General features: G+C 45.2%; 1 protein-coding gene across 2 annotated transcripts in view; it reads left to right on the forward strand.

The window, feature by feature from the left end:
• ldlrad4a (low density lipoprotein receptor class A domain containing 4a) overlaps nucleotides 1-17,745 on the forward strand; it is a 405,943-nt gene that overhangs the window by 278,975 nt on the left and 109,223 nt on the right. The gene's annotated exons all lie outside the window — the stretch shown is intronic.

Consider the following 17,745-nt stretch of genomic DNA (forward strand, 5'->3'; position numbering starts at 1 on the left):
CAATGATGTGCTGGGACTGACATGGTGCATCTCCAACAGCCACAGCCATCTTCTTTTGTGTTAGATATGAGTCCAACCATGGAAAGTTTTCCCCTGATTCCAATTGTCTTTCATGATGCCACACTGTTATGGCCATGTAAGAATCAGTAAAATTGACTCCACAGTCATTCTTTATGTGAATTTAGAAGAATGTAGGTATTTACATTCAGCATGTGACACACCAACTTAAATGCTCACTCCCTCCACCTTGGGCAGCACGGTAGCATTGTGGATAGCACAATCGCTTCACAGCTCCAGGGTCCCAGGTTCGATTCCGGCTTGGATCACTGTGTGCGCGTGGGTTTCCTCCGGGTGCTCCGGTTTCCTCCCACAGTCCAAAGATCTGCAAGTTAGGTGGATTGGACATGATAAATTGCCCTTAGTGTCCAAAATTGCCCTTAGTGTTGGGTGGGATTACTGGGTTATGGGGATAGGGTGGAGGTGTTAACCTTGGGTAGGGTGCTCTTTCCAGGAGCCGGTGCAGACTCGATGGGCCGAATGGCCTCCTTCTGCACTGTAAATTCTATAATTCTATAATTCAATACTCAATGACTGTGCTTAAACATTTACATGCTGATGACAAAAAAAATGAGTCTGGCAAGCTTTCTTGGGTTTAAAATGAAGAAGGATTCGTTTTTACTGTGTTAAAATCCTGCCCATATAAAGATATTTAAATGTTTTAAAAGTTAAGTCGGATCTCAAACTTTCCACCCACATTCGCCCATACACAAGCATACAAAATTTACAAGTTGTACTATAGGTCGTTACTTTCTTAGCCAAATTAAAGTTCAATGCTGGAAAGTTAAAAAACATGAGAGTGTTGACCCTCTGTTGGTGTCCAGAGCTGTGATGCTGATCTTGAAGTTCTAGGAGTGGGGTTGAAAACTGCAATTGCCAGAGACAATGGGCTGAATTCTCCGCTGTCGGGATTCTCCATTTTGCCAGCAGCCTGGAGTTTCCCGATGGTGTGGGGCTGCCCCGCAATGGGAAACCATTGGTAGCTGGTGGCTTCAGTGGCCAGGGACTCGGCCATGGGAGTCGGGATGAGTACCGGCATGTGGTGCAGGGTGAGGGCTCGGCCGCTCTGCGGGTGTGGGGGGTGTAGTTATGTGTGTGGAATAGGGGTTGGTGCCAGGGGCACAGTGCTGCCTACTCACCAGGCCGCCCTGAGGAGGTCGTGCAGTCTCTTCCCGCATTGTCTGGTTGGTGTTGCTGACAGCGCTAACGGCCTCTGCCACCTGCACCCAGGTTGAACCATCAGCAGCGGCTGGCAGCCACATTCCCAGGCCAGGGTACGGGGTCGCCCGCCTCTCCTCCATGGCATCTGGCAGAGTCTCGAGCTTGGCATATGTAAAGCTGATCTCCTCACTGCCATTTTGTTGGCTGGGATGATGTGTATGGGAAGTGAAGTGTGTTTCTACATCTGCAGCTTGTCAGCCTTTGAGTGCCAATTGCGTACCTGGCGAATCTGACACCCTTTCTCATTGGAATCGATTGTGTTCCACATGGCGCCGGTGCTAGCCCCTCAAGGTCCAGGTGCGGCACCAGTTTTGCTGCCATAGAAGTCCACTAATGCTGCCCCACTGTCAACACTTAGCCTCAGGAACGGAGAATCCGACCCTTTTACTCAGCTTGGTAATAACAGCTGTAACCTTTGTGTTGCTTTCAATATCAAGTGACAAATTTCTGGTGATTGTGGAACCTAGATATGTGAAGCTATCAACAAACAACTCCCAACATCAGATTGTCAATGCTGGAGGCATCATCAACATAGCACAACTCTCTGAGGACTGGGCGCACCTTGGATCTCAGGCGGACCAGGCTGAATGGCTTTCTGCCAGTTCTAATATTTATTAAGACACCTCCTGTAGATAACCTGAAGGCATATGGCACCAGTAAAGAGAGGAATATGCAAAAGCATGTAGGTGCCTGAAAACAACCCTGTTTTGACCATACTGAGGATTTCAAAGGATTCCAATGTTGCAACGTCATAGCTGACCTTACCCATCATGTTGTCGTGGGAAGAGGAGATCACATTGAGCAGCTTCGGCAGACAGCCAATTTTCTCCAGCAGCTTAAATAGACTGCTTCTGCTCACATGGCCGAATGCCTTTGTGAGATAGATGAAGACAATGTCGTGTGGTCTCCGTTGTTCACGATATCTTACTTGTAGCAGCTGGACTGAGAAAATCATGTTAATTGTAGATCTTCTCTATCTAATATAAATATTTATATTTATTTAAGCTGCCCCTTTCTCTTTGTCCATCTCCCCCATTTAAATCTCTTGCCTTTACATTGATTTTTTTAGAGCAAATTTAAGTATTAACATAAAATGCCTGGACCACACTTCTTAGTGTGACACAATACTGTTTATAACCAGTGTTTTATTTAATATAGTTTCCATTCTTTCTGTATTTTAATTGACTGTTGGTCTCTGTTCTCTTTCAGCAAAGCTGTGGGATATGGTTTTAACATGTTCGTACTCTTAACAATGCTGAGTTATTTTTTAGCTGATAGGAGACATATTGCTATGTATTGTGTAGCCACCTGGGTTGGCCACTTCCCGACTTTTAAATGGAGATTCGCTAAGAATGCAGGGAAATTCAGCCAAGGACAGAAAAACAAGCAGGTGCAAAATCTCCTGTGTATCAAGACTTGCAGAACCCTGACAGAACCAAAACCAAAAGCTATCTACATATTAATGAGCAATCCCCAGGAACAATTAGATACATTAAAGTAATCAAGACCAAACCAGACTCCTCGGCGCCAGCAGGAGCCAAGACAAAGGAAGGTCAACGGACATTTAGGAACCGCCCAGCGATCAGGGAACAGTTCCAGTATTGGAGAAATCGATCCAAGTGATCAGAACTCAGTCCAATCACTTGGAACCAGGTACGGGGTCCGCCTAAAAGGGCGCGAAGCCCCTGGGGACTATAAAGTAGAGTCCCCAAGTTCAATTCATTCTTCTTGGCAGGGTCTCTCAGCAGCTCGAAACAACTCTTGACCGTGACCTGCCTAGCAGCTGCACCAACCAAGTAAGTGTCCAGTCAACGCACGCTACGAGATAGGCGCTCCTAACCCTTAGTCCATACCAGCTGGAAGCCTGACTCAGGATCGAATGAAAGGCCAATTGTTCCCCTGACCTAGTGGGTCCCTTTTCCAAAGCTTATTGGCCTGTTAGCGCTAGAAATAGCCTAGTGACTAGTATTTTATGCCTGAGTAGCGATTGACTGTGTATATAATAAATGTGTTTTGATTTGAACCTTACTAACTGGTGTATTGAGTTATTGATCAGCACGTGAACTTGAACCTCGTAGTGGTATCATAAAGATACCTGCCGACTCTAGAGCAAGGTTATAAAACAGAGCAATTAAGTGTAAAGCACACTTAGCAACATTTAGCAACAATTGCTACTTCCAAAGAAATTGCTGAAATAAAAATAAGTCAGCTTATGTATGTCTGCAAACAGGAACTTCAGTTTGGCGACTTGGTTTTGGATCATGACTGCAGACTGAAGTGTGCCCAACTGTCAAAGTAAGTGGCAGCTGCTGGCACAACTTGCCATCGAATTGCCCATTTATTCCCTTCACATACATAAATGTGCATATAAAATTGTGTTAATGAATTCTTCCACCAATGAGTTTAACATAAGCATAAGCTGACTTGTATTACTCAAATACTTCTGCAAGGCATATATTTCATGCCCTGAGCTCAAGGTCACCCTGTTCCCATATTTCTGTGCTGGTTGCTAAAAGATGCTCGAAAATTCCTACTTTGACTTGTTCGTCTATTTTGTTTTCCACCTGGAGCATCAGGTGGCTCACCCGGCTTTCAAGTAAAGCATTTCCAGAACTTACTGTAATTAAACATCAAAAGGTAAAATTCGGGGGCAAATCATTGGCAAATCCATCTGAAGGACGTAGATAATAGGTGCTCTAACTATTTTATTAAATTAATTATGTTTCAGTGACAAGGGTTGAATAAGATGGCAGGGAGAATGGACCATGGTATTACATTGTAAATAAATTCAGTTTGAATGCATTAACCCCATCAGATTCAATTTCCAAACTAAATTGGCTGGTTAATTTCTCTTATTTGACTAATTTTTTTGTACTTGAGGTCATTTGTGTCGCCTTGGGTGTTCTTCAGGATCTCCGTTCTGTTAATATGGTTGTAGGTTTGGAGATGTTACTACAGTTATCAGTCAGTAAGCACTAACTGAATGAATTGTGATTTTGGTTGTTTCAAAATTGTAGCTATATCAGATTACCCTTTGTCATTAAATAGTAATTTGGTGATACAGAACTTGAGTATTGCTGATTGGTAGCAATGCTGTAATCGAGAATGCACCAGTTGATGATGACTGACAGTTAACTGCCAAGCATTGCTAAATTTAAAAAAATGTTTTTAAATACATTTAGCGTACCCAATTATATATATTTTTTCCAATTATGGGGCAATTTAGCATGGCCAATCCACCTAAACTGCACATCTTTTGGTTGTGGGGGTAAAACCCACGTAGACATGGGGAGAATGTGAAAACTCCACACGGGCAGTGACCCAGGGCCAGGATTCGAACCCGAGTCCTGAGTGCCGCAGTCCCAGTGCTATCCACAGTGCCACATGCCACCCATGCATTGCTTAAATTTAAACCAATCAACTTTACTTTGATTAGTCAAGGCATTGCCCTGTCGAATGAACCATCAAATGGCTATTACTTCTTTTGTTTAGCTGAACAGGCACAATGTTTGTATATGTTCTTTGTGTCTGCAAAGAACAGGGCCCGTGTATTAATATATGTAGCGTCCAGCACACACAAATGTGCCACATTGCGAGAACGACTGACAGTCTTAAAGTGGTTATCAACATAATTTTTAGCTCAGTGATAATCATGTTGCAAATGTTGTCCAATTGTGGAATCACATCTAATGTTCGACACAGTGTTTTGCAAGTACGGGCTGGTTGGCTATGGTATTTTCCATTGCAAACAGCGGAAGGGCCATGCTGTTTGATACTGTCCGCCAGTCTTTGGGATGTCTGGCCTACGTATCTGGCATCACACTGAAATTCATATACTATGTTAATCATTTGTGTGATAGGCAGTTCATCGTTTTGGCTTGACGGCAGTATCCTGTTAGTGGCAAATACCACTCATATTGCTCATGCATAATACTATTGGACAACATTTTCTAAGAAATCATGAATTGCAAATGTTACACTCTGTTCAAAAAGGGGTACACAGATAAAGCCGGCAACTACAGACCAGTCAGTTTGACTTTGGTGGCAGTGAAATGTCTGGAAACCATAGTTCGGGACAAAATCAATTGTCACTTAAAAAGTGCAAGATAATTAAGGAAAGCCCACGTGGGTTCATTAAGGAAAAGTTATGTTTAACTAACTTTCTGGAGTTTTTTGAGGAGGTATGAATTAAAAAACTCACCACTATTCTTAGAGTTCCCTCTATACCAAAAAAGGGTCAAGATATTCTAAATGGTGAACAGGGATTCTCACTCCTTGACTCCTATGCAGACTTAGGTGGGTGCTATTCGGGTCAAACTAGTGTTTCAAGTTGTCCCCCGGCATATTGAACGTTGTTATGGCACCGGCAGAGGGGAAGGAAACAGAGGTGGTTGTGGCATTGGACACTGAGAAGGTGTTCGACAGGGTAGATTGGGGGTACTTGATGGCAGTTCTGGAGTGGCTTGGGATTGGATCAAGATTTGTGAACTGGGTAAAGCTATTATATAAGGGGTCGAGGGCGAGTGTCCGCACACAAAACATCAGCTCAAGATACTTTTCTCTCCACCGTGAGACGAGGCAAGGATGTCCTATGTTCCCCCTGCTGTTTGCACTCGCGATTGATCCATTGGCCATCGCATTAAGAAGGTCGGGGGTATGGAAAGGAATAGTGCAGGGGGGAATAGAGCATAGGGTGTCCTTGTATGCCGATGACTTGCTGTTATACGTGTCGGAACCGAGTGTGTTGATAGGGGGAATATTGGAGCTGCTTCGAGTGTTTGGGCCTTTCTCGGGATACAAACTTACTCTCGACAAGAGTGAGTATTTTGTGGTGTCTCGGCCAAGGGCAGGGCAGGGACTCACTTTAGGTACCTGGGGGTGCAGGTTGCCCGGGAGTGGGGGGGGGGGGGGGGGGGGGGGGGGGGAGCTCCACAGGTACAACATTTCTAGTTTGGTGGGAGAGTGAAAGCTGATTGGCAAGGTGGGACAGTCTCCCTCTGTCAGGTACAGGTGGTTAAAATGAACGTGTTGCCGTGATTTTTGTTTATTTTTCAATGCCTGCGATTTTCCTGCCAAAGGCTTTTTTAGAGAGATTGAGGGAAGTTTTACGTCGTTCATATGGGGAGGGAAGGTGGCCAGAGTTAAAAAGGTGCTACTACAGAGGGGAAGGCAGGCAGGGGGTTTAGGTCTTCCGAACCTGATATATTACTACTGGGCGGCGAATGTGGAGAAGGTGTGGAGCTGGGTCAGAGGGGTTGATTCCCAGTGGGTCAGAATGGAGGAGAATTTGTCCAGGGGGTCGGGATTGAAAGCACTACCAACAGCGCCGCTCCCGTTAGCCCCAGGGAAGTACTCAGTGAGTCCCGTAATAATAGCTTCATTGAAAATTTGGACGCAGTTTCGCCAACACTTCGGGTTGGGGGCAGGGTCAAAGGAAATGCCGATTCGGGGGAACCACAGATTTGAGCCAGGGAGGTGGGATGGAAATTTTCGGAAATGGGAGGAGAAGGGGATTAAGACACTGAAAGATTTGTTTCTTTGGGGTCGGTTTGCAGGATTGAAGGAGCTGGAAGCGAAGTATGGGCTGGAGCAGGGGGAAATGTCTAGATACATGCAGGTTTGAGACTTTGCCAGAAAGGAGATACAGAACTTCCCGGAGGAGCCGGCCTCTACATTGCTGGAGGAGGTGCTGATGACAGGGAGACTGGAGAAGGGGGTAGTGTCAGTGGTTTACGGAACTATTTTGGAAGAGGAGAAGGCACCATTGGAAGGGATCAAAGCAAAGTGGGAGGAAGAGTTGGGAGAGGATATGGAGGAGGGGTTCTGGTGTGAGGTGCTCCGGAGAGTGAATGCCTCCACCTCGTGCGCGAGGTTGGAGCTGATACAGCTGAAGGTGGTATACAAAGCACACCTCACGAGGGTGAGGATGAGCTGATTCTTTGAAGGAGTAGAAGGTGTGTGTGAACGTTGCGTTGGGGGGGGGGGGGGGGGGGGGGGGCACTAATCACGTTCATATGTTTTGGTCCTGTCCAAAGCTAGAGGATTACTGGAAGGAGGTTTTTAGAGTAATTTCTAAAGTGGTGCACGTGAAACTGGACCCGGGCCCCCGGGAGGCCATGTCCGGGGTATCAGACCAGCTAGGGTTGGAAACGGGTGCGGAGGCAGATGTTGTGTCCTTCGCCTCGTTGATCGCCCGAAGGCGCATCCTGATGGGATGGAGAGCAGCCTCTCCACCCTGTGCCCTGGCATGGCGGGGGGACTTGTTGGAATTCTTGACTCTTGAGAAGGTTAAGTTTGAACTGAGGGGATGGATGGAGGGGTTCTACAATTCATGGGCATTATTCATCATGCACTTTCAAGAACTGGATAACATCGAACATTAGTTGGGGGGTGGGTGGGAGGGTTGGGGGAGGGGGGCGGTGTGTGTTGATGGTGACTATGGGTGATTCCTGATTCCTTTTTGTTATTTGTTTATGTGAACATGCGGGCTACTGTTTGGGGTTTGGTGGAAGGGTAAGATCGTTGTTATTGATATGGGGATTGACATATTTGTTACTGATTATTGTTTATTGTTGGTGAGTGTAAATTTGGGAGAAAATGTGAAAAAGGAGGAGAAAAAATAAATTTTTTTTTTTAAAGTTATCCCCCGGCATAACCATATCTTCATAGAAGAATTTTATCTACTTACCACTTAGTAGCATCGATCCTGGGTCCCGCATTGCTAAGTAAGCAAAGTAGACTTTGTAATGACCACTGTTTCAGGTTAAAACTTTAAAGTTATTTTATCATTATTTTTTCTTTTAAAAGATAAAATCACTGTTTTACAGAGAAGTGAAAAGAACTTGCTTCTGGATTCTCCTGGTTGGTTGATCAGACCTTCCTGGGCCTCCTTGACAATCTCTCTTCTTTATCTGTGGTTTTCTCCTGGTTGTTTTGCAGTTCTGCTCGGTTTTTGTGTTCAGTTCTTCCCATGACCAAGATCACACTGCTAGCTGAGAGTCAGAGTGAGTGCCTGGCTGAGAGCGATTCAGGATATATATCACCCTTCTAACAGCCTTGCTGATTACATTACATTATTTTAAAGTATTGTCTTCTGCTTCTTAACGCAATACTTTTTTATCCATTTGATTCTACATCTAGTTTCCGTAATGTCTAACATGAGAATACCTTCATCTTAAGCTTGACCGTAGTTTGTCAGATCACTGGCAGGGAGGCTTCCTGCTAGTTATTCTGTGGCATTTCAGCCTTTCGATCTCTTCTCATTTTTAAGTATTGTATTTTCTTGTATTCCTAAATGTTTCAAGTTGTATTCTTCCCACTTTTCAATTTTACAAGTTGACTGCTTTTTGAAAAGAAGCAATTAGCTGCGGTGAATTGTCCCGTATTAAAATCAATGTTTGTATTTCAGATTGGAGGAAGGTTTTTAATATAGTTCTGTAGGGATCAGTGTTGGAACCCTCTTCCTGATATATATTAATGATCTAGACAGTGGTGTTCAGGGCATGATTTCAAAATTTGCAGATGATACAAAGATTGTAAATGTTGTCAATTGTAAGGAAGAGAGTCTTGAACTTCAAAAGGACAGAGACATGTTGGTGGATTGGGAAAACAAGTGGCAGGTGAAGTTCAATGCAGAGAAATGTGAGATGGTTCATTTTGGCAGGAAGAATATGGAAAAACACTATAAACTAAAGGAAGTGCAGGAACATAGAGATTTTGACATTTATGTACATAAGTAATTGACGATAGCAGGGCATGATTGAGAGAGCAGCTAATAAAGCATAAAGCATTTTAACCTTTATTAATAAGGGCATTGAGGACAAGAATAATAAGGTCATGTTGAACTTGTAAATGACAGTGGTTCGGCCTCATCTGGAGTAGTGTCCAGTTCTGGGTATTATACTTGAGGAAAGATGTGAAGGGATTGCAGAGAGTACAGAGGATATTCACAAGAATGATCTCAGGAATTAAGAACTGTAGCCATGAGGAGAGGTTGGGCCACTTTTTCTTGAAGAGAGGAAAGCTGAGCGGAAACTTTTTTCAATAAATATCTTTATTCTTCTCCTTTTTCACAATTTTCTCCCAAATTTACACCCACCAACAAGAATCAATAACGAATGCAATGTCAATCCCCATAGCAACAACGGCAAACCCTCAAACAGCAGCCCGCATGTTAACATAAATAAATAACAAAAAGGAATCAGGAATCACCCATAGTCATCATTAACATATACAGTACCCCTCCCCCAAACCCCCCACCCCCCGCTAATGTTAGCTGAGCGGAAACTTGATGGAGGTATTTAAGATGCTGAGGGGTTTGGATAGTGTACATATTGAGAACTGCTCCCACTCAAGAGAGCATCAAAAACTAGACAGCACAGACTCAAAATCATTGGCAAAAGGAATAAAAGTGATGTGAGGAAAAGTTTCGGGTTGTTGGAGTTTGGAACAAACCTGCTGAGAGGGTGATGGAGGTTGGTTCAATCAAGTATTCAAAAGGGAATTGGATTACTATCTGAAAATGTGAGGTGATGTGTTTTGGTAGATCAAATCAGGGCAGGACCTACTCAGTTAATGGTAGGGAGTTGGGAAGAGTTACAGAACAAAGGGATCTAGGAGTGCAGGTTTATAGCTCATTGAAGGTGGAGTCACAGGTGGACAGGGTGGTGAAGAAGGCATTCAACATGCTAGGTTTTATTGGTCAGAATATTGAATACAGGAGTTGGGACATCTTGTTGAAGTTGCATAAGACCACACATGAAATACTGTATTCAGTTCTGGTCAGCCTATTACAGGAAGGATATTGTTAAACTGGAAAGAGCGCAGAAGAGATTTACGAGGATGCTACCAGGACTTGATGGTCTGAGTATAAGGAGAGGCTGGATATTTTGGGACTTTTTTTCCCTGGAGCATAGGAGGCTTAGGGGTGATCTATAGAGGTCTATAAAATAATGAGGAGCATAGATAAAGTATATAGTCAACATATTTTCCCAAAGATAGAGTAGTCTAGCACAAGAAGGCATTATGTTTCAGGTGAGAGGGGAGAGATACTGTTGCTATATTTATTTGGTTATAAATAACGGCGGTTATAAGGTCACTTTTCTTAATCCTAATTATGAGTATGCTTTCAGAGTCGCCAGGTATCTCTCGATACCGCCACAAGGTTCAACCCGGATACAGATCAAAGAGCCAATACACCAGTTAGTTAGTTCAAAGTCAATACTACTTTATTTACACACAGTAAGATCTACTCACTGCACAATAAAACTACAGGCTAACCTATATCTATCACTAACACCTATATTTAACTTCGGGTGCCCACTTAGGTCAGAGGAACAATGGCCGTTGTTTGGATCTGAGGCTGTTGGATTCGAAGAGATTGGTAACAGGAGAACAGCTAAGGTCGTCTGTCTGGTAGCGAGCATTGACTTGAACTCACTGCTTCTGGTGATGCTGGTGGATGGGTCTCTCCGCTTGAGAGCCGAATCCAAGAGACTGAATCTTTGCTGGGATTCCTTCTTATACTTGGAGGCACTTTGCGTGCTTTTAGGCGGCCTTAACTTGGTCCCAATTAATTGGGCAGCTTCTTGATCATTGTCATCGATCAAAACCAATAAAGGGGTGGGTGCCCTGATGGCTGGGTGTGTCTTAAGTGGCCGTTGGCCTTGCTTTGTTTGTGTCTTTCGGTTGGGGTACTGGCGCCGGGATGTCTGCGACAGTATCGGCTACCTGAGTATTAGTCCTTTGTCCCTCGGAGATGGGCCATCAATATGTTAATCGACCCAGAGTTCTGCTGACTGTTTCCCAAATGTACATCCAGGCTCTGTGCCTGCTTGTTGTTTAGTATTGTCCACATTTCCCTATATAAAAATTTTAAAAGCAGTTAGACAGTTACATGGGCAGGGTGGGTATAGAGGGACATAGGCCAAATGCGGGCAAGTGGGACTAGCTTAGTGATAGAAACTGGGTGGCATGGACAAGCTGGGCCGAAGGGTCTGTTTCCATGTTGTAAACATCTATGACTCTATGAAAAGCAAGAATGTGCAAGGTTACAGGGATACGGAAGGTCAGTAGGAGGAGGTGGAATGTCTCTTTCAGAGAGTCAATGCAGACTCAATAAACTGAATGGCCTCCTTCTACGCTTAAAGATTCTGTTATTCTGAGTAGCCAGTTCTGTTGTTCCTCTCAAGCTTTTCCTATTCCATCCCTCCCTCCCTCCTTCCCTTGTCCACAAATCCCATGGAACAAATGAGCCAGTAGCTGTCCTGCTTCCTTCCCTTGTCCACAAATCCCTGGAACAAAATGAGCCAGTTGCTGTCTGCTCCATGAAATGTAGCCTTGGCATGCCAAGATGTTTCCAAAAGGTGTTTGATAAAGTGCAGCATAACAGACTTGTTCAGAAAAGCTAAGCACATGAAATAAAATAAATGAACTGAAGTTGCCAATAAGAAATTTGGCTGAGTGACAGGAAACAGAGAGTAATGGTTTGCAGATGTATTTTAGGCTGGAGGAAGGCTTATAGTGGAGTTCCCCCAGGGGACAGTATTAGAACCCTTGGTGCACAGTGCACAAATTCAAAGTTTGTGGACGATACAAAACTTGGAAATATTGCGAACTGTAAATAGGACAATGTAGATCTTAGAAAGACATAGACAGGCTGGTGGTATGGGCAGTCAAGTGGCAGATGAATTTAATGCAGAGAAGCATTAAAGTGATTCATTTAGGTTGGAAGAATGCTGAGAGACAATATGGAATAAAGGGTACAATTCTGTAGATGGTAAAGGGACCCTGATGTGTCAGTGCATAAATCATTGAAGGTGATGAAACATGTTGATTTGAGCGATAATAAAGCATAATAGGGGCATAGATTTCAAAATGGTTCGGCCCTCAACTGGAATATTACATTCAGTTCTATGCCCTATACTTCAGGAAGGATATGAAGAGAGCCTGCAGAAAGTTTCACATGAATGGTTCCAAGGATGAGTACCTTCAATTAAATAGATAGATTGGAGAAGTTGGGACTGTTATAATCTTTATTAATGTCACAATAGGCTTACATTAACACTGCAAGAAGTTACTCTGAAATCCTCTAGTCGCCACACTCCGGCACCTGTTCGGGTACACTGAGGGAGAATTCCAGAATGTCACATTTCACCTAAACAACCACCACATCAGTGATGGTGCCTGGATATTAAAAGAAATCCAAAGCGGGACATTTAATTGTCCTAATTTTATCGGGATAATAGGTTTAAAATATTTTTGGGGGCAAATATCAAACGGTTACGTCGCACCCGGACCGGAGCGGACGCGGACGGTAAATCTCGTGGAAGGCCTCTCGTGGGATTTGCTAGACACACCACGCCTCGCGAGATCTAATGGGATCTCACGAGACATTGTGATCTGGACAATACACAGCCGGATCTGGCTAATCTCCATATTAAAGTGCTGCTTGATATGCACTCGCATGAGTTACCCAACGTGTAACTAAGGGCATTCAAATGGTCATTGGATAGACATTTGGATGATAAGGGAATAGTGTAGATGGGCTTTAGAGTGGTTTCACAGGTCGGCGCAACATCGAGGGCCGGAGGGCCTGTACTGCGCTGTAATGTTCTAGGTTCTAAGGTGTGGAATCTAACCCCCAAGCCAATTAGTACTGATCTCCACAAATGGGGACCAGGTATACCTGCACTATGCGGGGGTGGGGGGTGGGGGGTGCCCTTGATGCCACCTGCGTACCCTGGCAGTGCCAGCCTGACCACCCTGGTAGTTCCCCTGCCAGAGTGCCCAGGTGGCACTGCCAGGGTGCCATGCTGACAGTGCCAAAGTCCCAGGTGGCATTTTGCCCACGCCGGGGATCGGGCCCAGGAGTGTCCAGCCCTTATTAGGTGGGGTGTGGGGGGGACTGATTACCCTTTTCTAGGTGAGTTGGGGCATAGGGGGAGGGGTGTCTCAAGAGCACCCGGCCTAAAGGTACTCGACATGGGACTCTTGCATTTTGCACCCTCTGTCTCTTAAAATGACAGAATTGTTACAAAGCAAGCGTTTGCAAGCTATACAACATGGCACTAGTGGCTATCAAAGAATAACCCTCTTAGGACTCTGACTAAGTGTCTGGTTTCCATCCATCCATAATTAGCCAAAGGCCACAAAGATAGGCAGCACATTACTGTTCACTGAAATTCTGTTCTTCGCTGTATTCCTCTTTTAGTCAAGTTTATGTCGATAGACATTTTTAAGTATGGTATGATGAAAATACTCTCTGTTAATACAGATAATAACATTGTAGTTTGGTTAGTCCAAGTAGCAGATTAAATTTTCCTGCTTGATGTTGCTACTTTATCAGAAATTCTCAAATGTGGTGGTGAGGGGATACTCATATTTGAAAGTCTCTAAAGGCCTCGCTGTCAATGTCACAAAATGACAAACTAACAATCCTTGGAGGATTTAATTGCTGGGGTCAGCTGTGATTACACCCCATAAGAAAAGATAATTGCATGCCAAGAAATTGACTGTTTAACTCCAATAGCATTCTCCTCCTAGCCACCTGCATGCAACATGGAAGAGTCATGAAGAGCATGTTTCAACATGCCAAAAAATAAAACACATCTGGACCTGTCTTATTCTGACCAATAGCACTTGATTTTCTGTTATTGTGTACCAGTGCAACATTGCACGGGTAATCACTGGGGCTGTTTAGCACAGGGCTAAATTGATGGCTTTGAAAGCAGACCAAGGCAGGCCCAGCAGCACGGTTCGATTCCCGTATCAGCCTCCCCGAACAGGCGCCGGAATGTGGCCGACTAGGGGCTTTTCACAGTAACTTCATTTGAAGCCTACTTGTGACAATAAGCGATTTCATTTCATTTCATATGTGTGGTATAATTTCTGTTCTGACTACTGGATGGTGAGGTTTACTTAAGAGAGTGATCATTCAGTCAAAGTAACTCCAGCCCAGCCAATTATTGTCAGACCACTCAATATCAGATAATCTCTCTCTGAGGACCCGCCTTAAGGGCCCTCCCATAGCATGTAAAATGAGATTGACTCATTTTTTATTAACATCATATATTCCCCAATGGTGGTGGACATGTGTTCACAAAATATGTTTGCCTGCTACATAATGTTGTGTCCAACCTCTATAGAGGATGCTGGGATGGACCTGACTGATGCACTGAAGATCATGACACCTGTTGTGATTTGACTATTACGTGAAACTCTTGGAATCAAGTAAACCATTGACCCATCATATCTGAGTCACAATATAATTATATGAAAGCTCTGGGCAAACTTCAAGAAGGATACATCTGGCAGCATCATAAATTTATTGCTTTGTTAAAAAAATTAAGTAGTTTAAAGATGCCAACCTTGTGCATCTCTGCAAACACAAAAGTTTATCTCTCGTACCATAGTCACTGTATAATTTTGTTACTTATTGATAGTAGATAAAGTTCTCTGTCATGCTCTCTCGATGACTGCACAATAGCAGGATTTTTTTTTTCCAGAAACCATGGCTTATTTCAAGCTGGTTGTAGAGCATTCAGTTGATTTTCTCAGCTGACAAATCCAAGAAACATGTAGAGAAGCTCAGGGGGGAGTTTTCCATGCCCCCATGGCGTGTTTCTTCATAAGAAGTCGTACAACACCAGGTTAAAGTTCAACAGGTTTGTTTCAGATCAACTAGCTTTCAGAGCACTGCTCCTTCCTCAGGTGAATGAAGGAGCAGTGCTCCTTCACCCAGTCCAACGCCGGCATCTCCACATTGTGTTTCTTAGTGACAGGACGTGGCCCGTCATTGGCTGTCGGCAGGATCTTCTGGTCCACCACTGTCAATCGGATTTCCCATTGAATCCCTCCCTACCAGCAGGAAACTGGAAACTGTTAGGGGCTGTTTAGCACACTGGGCTAAATCGCTGGCTTTGAAAGCAGACCAAGGCAGGCCAGCAGCACAGTTCGATTCCCGTAACAGCCTCCCCGAACAGGCGCCGGAATGTGGCGACTAAGGGCTTTTCACAGTAACTTCATTGAAGTGTACTCGTGACAATAAGCGATTTTCATTTCATTTTTCATTTCATTTTCACCATCGGCGGGACTGGAAGGTTGCACTGACGAGAACAGCCAGAAACCCACCCCATGGCATTTGTTGATTTAAAACTTATTCAATATTGTATATTGTGATGCACACTAAGGGAGATTCTTCTAAAGCCTGCATTCCCTGGTAGTTTGGGAAAATTGTTTGGCAGTTACATGCTGGGACGATCATAGAATCATAGAATTACAGTGCAGAAGGGAGGCCATTCAGCCCATCGAGTCTGCACCGGCTCTTGGAAAGAAGGCACCCTATCCAAGGACAACAACTCCGCCCTAACCCCACCCAACACTAAGGGCAATTTTGGACACTAAGGGCAATTATCATGGCCAATCCACCTAACCTGCACATCTTTGGACTGTGGGAGGAAACCGGAGCACCCGGAGGAACCCACGCACACACGGGGAGGATGTGCAGACTCCGCACAGACAGTGACCCAAGCCGGAATCGAACCTGGGACCCTGGAGCTGTGAAGCGATTGTACTATCCACAATGCTACCCGTGCTACCACGTCATCATAGAATTTACAGTGCAGTAGGCCATTCAGCCCATTGAGGTCTGCACCAGTCCTTGGAAAGAGCACCCTACCTAAGTCCACACCCTATCCCCGTAACCCTACCCATCCCAACTTTTTTGGACACAAAGGGCAATTTATCATGGCCAATCCACCTATGCTGCACATCTTTTGACTGTGGGAGGAAACCGGAGCACCCAGAGGAAACCCACGCAGACATGGGGAGAACGTTCAAACTACGCACAAACAGTGACCCAAGCCAGGAATCAAGCCTGGGACCCTGGAGCTGTGAGGCAACTGTGCAAACCACTGTGCTAATTTACCCCCCTGGATCAGTGTTACATATCATCACCATTTGCAATCTTGAATGTCATCATTCTCATCATATCCAGCTTAAACAGTAGACCTCTTATTCTTAAAGTATGTCCCTGGTTCTAGTCTGTCCCAAAGACATCTGCCTGGTATCTACCCTATCAAATCCCCTCAGGATCTCATATGGTTCAATAAGATCACCTCTTATTCTTCTAAACTCCAATGGATCTAGGCCTAACCTGTTCAATCTTCTTCACGGTAGCACAAGGCAGCACGGTAGCACAGTGGTTAGCACAGTTGCTTCAGAGCTCCAGGGTCCCAGGTTCGATTCCCGGCTTGGGTCCACTGTCTGTCTGGAGTCTGCATGTTCTCCCCGTGTCTGCGTGGGCTTCCTCCGGGTGCTCCAGTTTCCTCCCACAGTCCAAGGACGTACAGGTTAGTTGGATTGGCCATGGTAAATTGCCCTTAATGTTCAAAAAAGGTTAGCCGGAGTTACTGGGTTTAGGGATAGTGTGGTGGTGTGGGCTTAAGTAGGGTGCTCTTTCTAAGAGCCGGTGCAGACTCGATGGGTCGAATGGCCTCCTTCTGCACTGTAAATTCTATGATTCATAAAGTATGCCCCTCATCCCCGGATTGAGTCAAGTTAACCTTCTCTGCACTGCTAACGCAATTATGGAACCAAACGACGCCCGCTATAGTAGGTCTTAAACCTACTTAAGGCCTACCTACTCAGGATCTACTGGCCTCCCTCGATCTATCGGCCTCTGCTGGGGGGCTGCAACCGGGCGCAGATCAGTACTGGTCCACAAGAACGTGGACCAGGCGGAATGGCACCTGGGAGTCTGCTAGGCCATTGGAGGTGATCAGGGATAGTGCTGAGTGGCCCTCTGGGTGCCAACCTGGCATTGCCAAGGTGCCAGGTGGCATTTGCCAGATGACATGGCACTGCCAGGTTGGCATTGTTTGCGCAGGCGTGATCGGGCCGGGGTGCCCTGTGGGGTGTTGGGGGGATGTGGTGGAGGAGAGTGTGGTGGGGACCCTCCCATAAGTGTGTTCGGGCTGGGGAGAAGTCAGGGATCGCGTCGGGGGCCTGGGAGTTCGGGGTGCCAGTTCCAGCGAGTGGAGCTCCCCACTGTAAAAAACGGGAATATGCGCAGACTCATCCGCATGTTCCCCGTTGAGGCCCCTTATACAATGCGAGTCATGTTGAATACCATGTGTTTCTCGGCACTGTGAGTGCCGGGAAACATGCGGCCAAAAGCGCTCGCTATGGACTTTGTTCCCATTTGGGTGAATTACGCCCTAAGTGTCATTGGATAGCAGTGGGGAACTCGCCGGCAGAGCCGGCAGGATACTCTCTGAAAATCTGCCAGATATCAATTTAGAAGACTGTAGATTTCCGATGGTGGGCCATGGAATGAGTGGTGACACACAGAGCAGCTCCGGATCAAAGGGGATGGTTTGGGAATTTTATACCTGTTAGCGGGATAACTCCGGCAGATAAGTGGTGCGGATGGTGTGGATGGAGAATTTTTCCCCAAGATTGGCCTGT

The sequence above is a fragment of the Scyliorhinus canicula genome, chromosome 10 (genome assembly GCF_902713615.1).
Source record: "Scyliorhinus canicula chromosome 10, sScyCan1.1, whole genome shotgun sequence".
Lineage (NCBI taxonomy): Eukaryota > Metazoa > Chordata > Chondrichthyes > Carcharhiniformes > Scyliorhinidae > Scyliorhinus > Scyliorhinus canicula.